Source organism: Strix uralensis, chromosome 2, assembly GCF_047716275.1.
Source record: "Strix uralensis isolate ZFMK-TIS-50842 chromosome 2, bStrUra1, whole genome shotgun sequence".
Lineage (NCBI taxonomy): Eukaryota > Metazoa > Chordata > Aves > Strigiformes > Strigidae > Strix > Strix uralensis.
Genome location: NC_133973.1, coordinates 20,519,617 through 20,530,500, shown reverse-complemented (window position 1 = coordinate 20,530,500; position 10,884 = coordinate 20,519,617). Strand labels below are relative to the sequence as shown.

General features: G+C 40.8%; 1 long non-coding RNA gene across 1 annotated transcript in view; it reads right to left on the bottom strand.

The window, feature by feature from the left end:
- Window positions 1-325: 325 nt before the first annotated feature.
- The window catches only part of LOC141938816 (uncharacterized), a 39,624-nt gene continuing 29,065 nt past the window's right edge, over window positions 326-10,884 (bottom strand). Inside the window, exons 3-4 of the long non-coding RNA XR_012627398.1 lie at window positions 9,677-9,753; window positions 326-470 (exon numbers count right to left, since the gene is read on the bottom strand). This is a non-coding gene — a long non-coding RNA (uncharacterized LOC141938816). The remainder of the gene's footprint in view (window positions 471-9,676; window positions 9,754-10,884) is intronic.

Genomic DNA, 10,884 nt, shown 5'->3' with positions numbered 1-10,884 from the left:
TTACCTAACTTCTATTTTTATTTCACATGAATTATGGAAAAAAATCTACATGCTGATAAGTAGAGGATGCTATTTTCATGTATTTCTCATAATTTAGATGAATGTTAAACCTTCAAAATAAAACACAATTCATGAAATAGGGCTGCTTACCATGCTAACTGAATGAGACTGTAGCTTATTAGAAAATTATTACAAAAGACAAGAATTACCTTATTTGGAGCCAAAAGGAGACTATACTTGGAATTCAAAGGGCACTGAATAAACCCCAGACTGGATGGATAGTTAGTGGTAATAATTTTTCGTGTTCTTCTCTTGGATGATCAGCTGCTTTGGAAAAATAGCCATAGCTTACAGACCTTTCTTCCCATTGGAGTGTCACCTTGAATCTGCCCAGGGGATGAGCCCAGACACTGAAATAAAACTGTTGCTGTTGCTGGTATATGTGACATCATCTTATGAAGTCTCCAAGTCTGAAAACAAGCAGAGCAAAACACACTTAAGATGTGCAACTGGAATCCAAAGGTGTTAATGACGGCTTGTGCGAACACACCCAAGTTGCTTCTTGTGTTAGTTACACTGGGCACCACCAACAGCCTCACTGCAACAGGATGATGTTCACTGGGAGTTGAAAAATCTGCTTTTCTGTCCCCATTTCTCTCCCAACACCTTCACCCAGAGTAAATATTCAGACAGCAGATCATGCTGGGTTCTGTGCTGTCACACTACCAGACAGTTTTAAGCTGCATGTTGAGGTAAGGCTGAAGACAACCTTGTTAGCTAGAGACCAGGTAAATGTATGCAGGGACCAGTTTCTGCAATAGCTTAGACCAGACCCCCAGCCCACTTTTTAGATCTTCAGATAAGCCCTCACCACCTTTAGGAGCTCTTGGAAAAGTCAACACTTTCAGAATACCCTTCGGTGCAAGCTCTACATGCTCCTTATCACAATCCAGTCATTCCTGCAGTTACATTATGCTGCTCTCTCCATAAGAAAAACTGTGAGAGAAAGGTCATGATAAATCATGTAGTCTCTAGAACGCTAAGTAATAGTAACAAATCCAGTTTATCTGCCCTGGTGCAGGGTCCTCCCAGTTGAAAAGAAGATGGAAGGATGGAAGATACTCAGTGTAAGGATTATGTGCTCAAAACAGGCGGGAACATTTGTGTTGCCCCAGAGCGAAGAGGCATTCACTGTCCAAAAATGAAAGTGAATGAGACCCTACAAGCATCTTTACTCCAGTAAAGAAATTCTGCCAGTTCAGTGAGAGCAAGAATATCTTCACAGTTTTGAAGTAGGGTTCCTTTGGACCTTGCCAACAAAGGCTGCTGAGAAAAATATAATGAATTAGCCTATTCCTTCCTGCACTACAGACTTTCCCCCAGTAAAAGACTCTGGGGAAAAAGGTGTAATATGGGAGGGGGCAGAATGGGCAATTCATTATGTTTCTCAATCCTTTCAGGCTTTCACCAGCATCATCTGCTGTCATAAGTCTCCTCTGGAGAAGAGGGTCCTAGCCACCTGGCTAATGCAGCAGCTGTCAGTGTATTACAGTGCTGAGCTAAACCCATCTGTTTAAAAAGAACATTTCACTCTCCTGCATCAAGGACGCTGGAGAGAACTGTATACAGAAAAAAGATACGTCTTATGAAGAAAAACGAGCTTGCTTTTAAATTAGTACCTATGGTGTATTAGCTCCAATTTGAAGTAGGAAACAGAGATGATGGAATAACTAGAAGTTTGTTGAAAACAGGTAAAGAGTTTGTGGTTTGCCTAGTAGTAGCCAGGATAGCTTAGGTACCCCTCACCCAGGCTCAAACTTTGGGCTGTGCTAAATACTGTTTAATACCTTTTCATTTCTGCTAGCGCAAATTGTTGATTTTGTTCTAAGCACACAACATATTGAGACAATAGACATGTGGAAGTGCATCACATGCCCTGCAACTAACTGTTCCCAACATCTGCATCATCCCCAGATGACTGACAGATTCAATTCAAGACCAAATTCAGTCCCCAAATGAGTGACATATTCAGTTCAGTTAGTATGACTGTGTCGATGACACAGTAGAAGATTTTGACCCCATAATACATGGAAACCCTTCCATATATTAAAAACGTGAAGTTGTAGTAGGCTACAGAGGCTCATTCTGACTTTGTGCTGTTACGTTGCCTCTTCTGATGTATGGGCATGGAGTAGGTAGGACCCAGTAATCTGTGAAGAACCACATGCCACAGCCTCACACCAATACACACTAACAAAGCAGTTCCAGACCCCATGTGCAGAAAGCCTCTGAAGGAATTACTGCGAGCACCTTACTTGCTTAAACACTGCAGAAACAGGCCCCAGCTAGTTGTTTTTCTCATGTTCTGTCACATCAAGGTTTGTTGCTAGCTAGGGACAGCTGTTTGATTCTTCTGCTCTTACTTCCCTGAATCTGGGGCATTTAAGAGAAAGCAGTGCGTTGTACAGCTGATCAAACACAGAAGGTGAAAAAGTCACCTGGGAAATTGTCATTTAATGAAGTGTTTCCTTACACTTGCAGAAACAGAACTTGTATTCCTGTTATATTTTTCATGTTCTCTGGCAAAATAAGGTAAGACGATGTGACTACTGATTGCTGATTTACAATAAATTCAAATCAGCGTCCAATGTGTCCTCTCATTTTTTAGAATATTACACTGTTCAGTGAGTACAATATGAAAAACAAACAGTCCATGGAACAATCAGACACGTCATTAATAAAAATACTGTGTCAAGCCTTACTGACCAAGCCATGATAGGAAAAAAAATCCTATTAAAATCCTCTTACAGTGCTCCAGTGGAGACCAGTCAGCGATTACTGAGAGTTCTCAGCAGAAGTTTTTTACTGGTGGATAGGCTTTTTAGAGGTTGGCATTAATATTTATTTTAGTGAGGCAGAGGTAAGGTAAGAAAAATACTGAGGTGTGAGAAGAAGAGATGTGACACCCTGACTAACTTTTGTCTTTTTACTACAGTCACATGAAAACACTGGGGTAAAGCCACTAGCACACATGGGTACAGATCAGCTTACTGATGCTAAATGACAGAAAGAGTCAAAGAAGAGGACGGAAAAGCGAGTGAGAAATGCAAAGCAAAAGAGGTCAGACAGCGCTCAGCTAAGTCCTGACTGTGCCAAAACCTTCCAGGCAGTCTGAAGGTGGTCTAAGCAGACAGGAGGCATCAAAGCTGAAGGGTCTTGTGCATGATAATTAGAAAATTTATGATGCAGCAGAGTCACATTGAACCTTGCAGTGAATATCAGGTGAAGATCTTTGCCCTACAGCATTCAGAACCAGAAGTACTCCACTTTTAAGTAGGCCCAGCACTGTGAGATTTGAGGAGATAGCAGCTCACATTTGAAGGGATGGCAGAGCTACAGCCTTCTCTTTACCTTGTATGAAAAGGCTGCATTATAGTAAAGCTACATTGATGACAGATTATGTGAGTCCATGTTAATGATAGTTCACTGTGGTTTAGATTCTTAACCAAACCAAAGCACTGGCCTTAACCAAAATAAGAATACACAGACCAGTGTTGGTCCTTCTAAATCATTCCTCAGGATCAAAACAACATTCTATTTAGAAAGACTGGAGGTTTTATATTCAGTCATTGCAAGACAGTAAAACAAGTAGCAGTGCTGTTATACCCCCATAACATGGTAGAAAAGAATACTCTGCCAAATATAAGTGTCATATGGAAGAATCCTGACCTCGCAGGCCACTAGAAACACTAAATTTGCAGAACTTCACAGGAAAATTTTAGAAATGTTGAACATTTAAAACCAGGTTAGCTGGTGTGAGATTCCTTAAACAGCATCAGTACAAGACTTGATGTTTGAGCTCACAGACTTGACTCCCTTTAGAGGAGGGGAGAATCGGGTGCTTATAGGATGCTGCTTATCACATCCCATGGTAGGTGGCTGAAAGAAAAGAGATGCAATTGAACACTGCTGGGATACAAAGTTACAGGTATGAATAGAAAACACCAAACTTCTGTTAGTTTCAAAACAAAACCTCCTTTCATTCAAAGTCCTCAACCTTAGCCCAGGTGGAAAAAAGCCTCAAACTTTGCACTCAATATAGCATTTCTTTAAGAACAAAAAAAGGCACTAAATTGATGCAGGTCTACAAATTGCTGCATTAAGTCTGCTATACACAACCCACGCACAATAACAGAAGGGTAATGTAAAAACATGCATTAGGGATGAAGAAGAATATTAGATCTATCTCTCTCCTTACGAAAGGATGAGCTGAGAGCTGATGGTGGGTGAGTACTGCTAGCAAGCAAACACTTCACTATCTGTGGGTGAACATTTCATGCATGCTCTTTATTATAAAGCCCACTGGAAACTTAAAGCTGCTTTTCTGAAGGAGCTGTTGTGCAACTCTGACATCTGGGGTTTTCAGTCGCTGCCCTGTTTGAACTGGTTATGGAATACATTAAACCCAGAAGGCTCCACTTCAGCTGTTTACAAACCTTCCCCACACTCCTTCACCACCCCAGCTTTGTTGACAGGCTCCAGTTCAGCACTGGGGCTGAAGGCTCAAGCCTGGTTTTCTTGGATAAGCACTACCATCGGCTGCAGCAGGAAGGAACCCTCATTTAAAACAGCATATTCTCAAGGGTGTGGCAGAATCAGGACTGTTGTTTTCAGAAGTTTAATCCGCTACTCTACCTTTGGATCTACCCAGACAAGGGTATTGCCATGCCTATAAAAAGGATTTTTGATTCCACATATATGTAAAGCTATGTATGCCTATGGCTGTATAACTGATATAACTTGCATACGTTCTTGGAAACATACACCACAATTTCTTCTGTTTGTGTTTCATTATTATTATAGTCAGGAATCAGGCAGTAGATCCATGCATGTCATGTCAATAGCGTTACTAAAAAATTCAAATGAATAAATCAAAACAAATCATTCCCCCTTTCTGTTCACAGCTCATAAACACGCTTTGAATTTGCTATTTGAAATAATCAAAGACTACCACTTTTGGATCAGGATGTCTTTGACTTGCAAATCAGTGGAAGCTTGGGAAAAATGCTGGGAACGTAATATTATAGGTATTCCCTCTGTTTATCTACCTTAAGCATCAAGGCCAGTGTTGGAAAGAGGAGACTGGATGAAACCCATGACTGGTTGTACCTTTATCTGACCCACCACTGCCTTTCTTGTGTTTCATTGTCTTATGACATAGGTAAAAGTATCACTCTGCTTTGCCGATTTCATGGTTTGTGTAGCTATCTGCTACAGTAAAATGACAAAGTATAGACAGATTATATTTATTTCATAAAATGCTCAAAAATCTTGCTTATCTTTGTGTAACCGTGATATTTTAAGGTCAATTTTTCCCTTCCAGACTCACCATGGGAGTTTGTGGAAGCAGAGAGTATCAATAGGTTCAAAAGGCAGTTGCACACATTCATGGACAACAGGTCCATAAACGGATACTAAGAGAAACAGACAGGAATGTTCCCTTTACAGAATCACAGAATCATCTAGGTTGAAAAAGACCTTGAAGATCATCTAGTCCAACCATTAACCTGACATTGACAGTTCACAACTACATCATATCCCTCAGCGCTATGTCGACCTAACTCTTAAACACCTCCAGGGATGGGGACTCCACCACTGCCCTGGGCAGCCCATTCCAACACCCAACAACCCATTCTGTAAAGAAATGCTTCCTAATATCCAGTCTAAACCTTCCCTGGTGCAATTTGTGGCCATTCCCTCTTGTCCTATCACTTGTTACTTGGTTAGAGAGACTCATCCCCAGCTCTCTGCAACCTCCTTTCAGGTAGCTGTAGAGGGCGATGAGGTCTCCCCTCAGCCTCCTCTTCTCCAGAGTAAACAACCCCAGTTCCCTCAGCCGCTCCTCGTACAACATGTGCTCCAGACCCTGCACCAGCCGCGTTGCCCTTCTTTGGACACGCTCGAGTAATTCAATGTCCTTTTTGTAGTGAGGGGCCCAAAAATGAACACAGTAATCAAGGTGCGGCCTCACCAGTGCCGAGTACAGGGGTAAGATCACTTCTGTTCCTGCTGGCCACACTATTTCTGATACAAGCCAGGATGCCATTGGCCTTCATGGCCACCTGGGCACACTGCTGGCTCATGTTCAGCCGGCTGTCAATCAACACCCCCAGGTCCCTCTCTGACTGGCAATCAACTCCCTTGATATCCCTCATCCAAAAATTTTGACTCCAGGGCAGCAAGAAGGGAATGAAGAGCATGATGTGGACAAGCTGCTCCGATTGCACCAGCCAGACACAACACACAGGTAGTCTGAGCCAGCAGGTAATTTCTTAAATTCTTATCACCACAACAATTACAAGAAGGGGACCTGGCTACCTAAGCTATTACTTCTTTCTCTAATATGCCTTGAATGCTGAGTGAAGTGAACATGATCAAAGAGATGAACATGGAAGCAAGCAGACAAGCTCAGCCACACACATCGGGCTGCCAGTACCGCTGTGCTGGTTCAGTCAAGGGTCTGTTACTACTCATAACAGCAGAGGAAAGGCAAGCTTCTCCAACACTTCAAAACCCTCACAGCTGCATTATTTGTTCATTCTGTTGAGGACAGAGCCATGAGCACTGGAGCTGCAAGGAGAAGGGTAGATTCGTAGGCCAACATAGCCAACAGGAAACTCATTAAACTGGTAGTGCTTCCAATTAAGGATAATCATGGAAGTCATTATCAGGACATCCAATGCAGAAACTGCAGTTGAAATACAGAACAGCAAAAACACAGTACCAGAGATCCATGACAAGGCCAGCAAAGATTTGCGACTGTAGAAAAAGGGAAAAAAAAGATCTAAAAAGCTGGGTGTGCAGAGTAGTTCCAGGGAAATACTTTGAGATGCATCTTTTTGACTCTAACTTTCTAAGCATGATCTGTATATTGTAATTTTGGTTGGCTATAAGATTCCACAAAGCATAAAATGGGCACCTATATTGGATAATATAGTCTTAGCCACCATAAAGGAGGAACAGTATATAAAAACTTATTACATCAGAGTTCACTAATCTTCACACAATAAAAAACTTTGTTTAGGGAAGCAAACTTTTCTATTTCTAAAAAATTAATACCTGTGAACAGCTGCCAATGTATAATTATCTCATTAACTAAGATTTATACCAGTAGTAGTATAGACAGGAAATTATGCAAATAATTACATAGAAATGTATGAGCATATGGATAATATTGTGCATTGCACGGCAATGATAGACACTTGGACCTGAGACTTCATCTACCCTGAACAAAAAGGGTTGACTGCAGCTTGACTGCTCAAACTGACTTTAAGTAGGTCAGGTGCTGACAGCTGTGTAGCTACAGCTACAGCGACATGGATCTCTGCACAGACCGATGGGCCTGATGGGTACCAAACCTCTCTAGCAGCTGCACTATATTCTGTGCAGTTGCAGCTATTTTCTTAGAGGGACCCAAGCAGCTAGTTTAAAGCTTATTTGGAAAGAGCTACGTGAGCAGGAGTAACATCATGAAAGCAGCAGAGCCCCACTATGAGTGATGCTTGGTACTGCTCTACTCATTATTCTCCTGGTGCTGGGTAAGAGGACACTTGGAACCAAATAAAACTGCCATACAAAAGACTTGGGGTCTACAAGCACCAAAACTGCAATACATTTATGGACAAGCCTAGGAAGAGGAACTAAAATTTACTTGCAGAATTAAGAATATTTCTGGCTTCCAATAAAGTCCAAAAGTTTCTGCTTAGGCCACCAGCTCATCTGTGCAACTCTGCTGGACCTGACTGATTTCACTTCTGTCCATTTGAAGCAATGGAGTTATGCTGGCACAAAGTCAGAACAAAGTCAAGATCAGGTGCTTCTTACTGCAGTATCTACATGCTGATAGGATGTTATGAAACCACACCACCATTCCAAAATGGTATACAACACATTTCTCAGTATATGAAATACATTCTACAATAGGCTAATCATTGATAAAAGCCTCTAAGATGTTGCTGTTTTTACCTGTAGAAAAGCTACCAAGAAGAATAATAACCCTGACAGCCAGATTCTTGGGTGATGTGCAGGCTGCTGTGCTTTTATTACCTAAGCACTAATGGCAATTTCAGAAAAGGAATTCAGGTGAAGTGGCACATAATAGGAGATCAGTTATAAGAGTAATAAGTCATGTTAAAAGTCAGGCAAGTGACTAAAATTGACAGGAATATAACCAGTCAGCTGGCTGTGGTTTTAAAGAAATTAGCTAATACATTTACTGCATGAAAACAAAAAAGATATCGAAGGATTTGGGGGAACAAGTAACGATTAAATCCTCAAGATCAAAGTCTTATCACTCTCAGTTTTACAGAATCCAAGAAATGCGAAGAAGCTTCTGAAAAAGTCAACCAGAACATCTATTGCAGATACAAGATTAACTCAGGAATCTTGCTTCACTGTGGTGTGCGTACACCTTACTTACCCAATGACAGCGACACGGGTTGCCTCTTTGTGAGGAAGAGAGTGCAACAGTCTACCTTGCTTGACCTATGCCATATAACAAGCTGTATTTTGATACAGCTAATCATAACCTAATCAATGATAACCTAATCACAAGAAAACATTCCTTTAAACAAACAAAGGCTTCTCCACAATGGAACATTGAAATCAGATAACAGAATTCCTCATCAAAACACAACTCTGCTGCTCGTTACCTATAGCAGAAACAAGTGCTGGATTCAGTCTATGTTTACTGTATAAGCACGCTTCTATTTTTGGCTTGGGGAAATTCAACTAAATTTTTCTTAGTCATTTCACAGCTGATTTTTCCAATCCATAAGAACAAAGCTGTCCTTTGGGAACACAACATCGCAGCTGCCTTTTTATATGGGAAGAAGTATAAAGTAACCAATACCTCTCACATACAGCCCTCTATGGACTGGCTTTTGCAAACACAGGGCCACTTAGGGCCTTAAGTGGCTTTTTTCATGAAATATGTCCATGCCTACCATGCAGACATAGTAAATCCTGATTTACAGTGAATATACTCAGTGCGTGTAATACTTCCATGAGTCTACTGGAATATGCCTGGTTGAATACGACTGAAGCACTGCTTTGCTTCATGTGCACAGCAGTTCTGCTGCTAGCTTGCTCCCTGTCTGCGTGAAAAGAAGCTGGGAAAGGGCTATGTTCACCAAACATTCCTCCAGTCAGAGGCCTCCTAGAGCTTAAGTGCTGTATATACTTTTGGGTTTAATGCTCTCTAGTGGTAACACATTTAATGCTGCCCTGTGTGGCCATCAGCATGTTTCCAGTTGCTGCCCAGCCAACTGCGATTCAGGGCTCGTGATTACCCTCCCTATAGATTCCAGGATGTAATGACAAAACATTCATGTGCTGTCCACTATCCTCTACTGTCTGCTGTACTTGCTGAGCATCAGTCTTATTACCAGATTGAAATTATCCAAGCATAAAATTAAGATGACACACTTTAAACCATGTGTAGTAGTTTCCTATTCACTTTCACAAATTCAAGAATCAAAATAATTATCATTTATACAGTTAAAATAAATTCAAATCAAAGCAACAGATTTCAGTCAATCCAAAACCAGCATGTTTACCAATGAGGTTATAAATTCACTGAGATTACCTAGCAGGATTTTTTAATCCTCCTCCTTACCCCTGTCCCTGCTCAGGTTGAGAAGCAGGGAATTCCACTGCTGCAGGCAGTCTGGTCTCCAGATTTCAAAGGGAAACCTGCAAGAAAAGGGCTTTGTAAACAAGTGGTACAGGATACAGAAGATGCAAGAGCATAACAAATTTATAACAATTTCTAGAAACATGCTGGAAGCTGAGGTTTTTTCCCCAAGTTTATTTTAGGACACACAGCGAGAGCCTCTCAGCAAACAGAAACCTTCACTGAAGCTAAAGATGCCACTTCACATATAGATTACGTACAAATCTTGAAAAAAGTTTTCAGCCATTCAAATAATTGTTTGTCACATTATTTCAAGCATTCATTTATAATACTGATTATTTAGCAAGTCAGTCTTCATACTTTGCAGATAAAAAGCTTCTATTTAGCTCAAATGAAAGGGGATGAGTAGGAATTACTTGACAAATTTAAGAAAGCCAAAACCTGTATGGTGACTACTAAAAAGTAGTTTGCAGAGTATAACTGGTGATTTAAGCACTCAGTTGGGGACACAAGGAATTGTGATGGAAGAGGTAACTCTCAGAGCTCCAGGAGGGCATGGAGGCCTGCAGGATGCCAAGCTGCATTACAGGCAGCAAGATGATTTTGGCAAGTATCATCTGGTGTGCAGTATCTATTGTGATAGTTGTACAGGTATTAATGAGAAAGTCTGTAAGCACTTAAAGGAAACTATAGTTATGAATATTAATCGGCTAATAAATCGTGCCAGTGACTCTGACTAGGTACTTGATCAAATCATAAAAACTTCTGAATGGAAGTATAGCAGATATTATATGTAGATTTCATTAAAGTACCCGCTACAAAGATTCATACCTTGTATATATAAAAATGTATTTTTCAGTTAATGACAAAGGCTAATATGGGGAATCTTTATGTGTACAATTATTATTGCTAGATAGATCATTTTCAACAATAAATTGGATTGCCCACAGCAGACAGGCCCTCTGGCAGAAAAATGAAAGGCAAAATGCTAAGTTAGAAGATATGATTTTGCTAGACAGGGATATATAGCTCTAGTTTGCCTGGACAAAACTGTAAAATGTACATCTGGACAGCACCACTGATAGCTCTATTCTTTCATAAGTGTTGTGATGGGAAGAGATGTTGCCCTCTTGAAAAGCACAGCCTCATGAGGTGGGGAGACAGTGAAAGATCTGGTCCACCATTTTTCT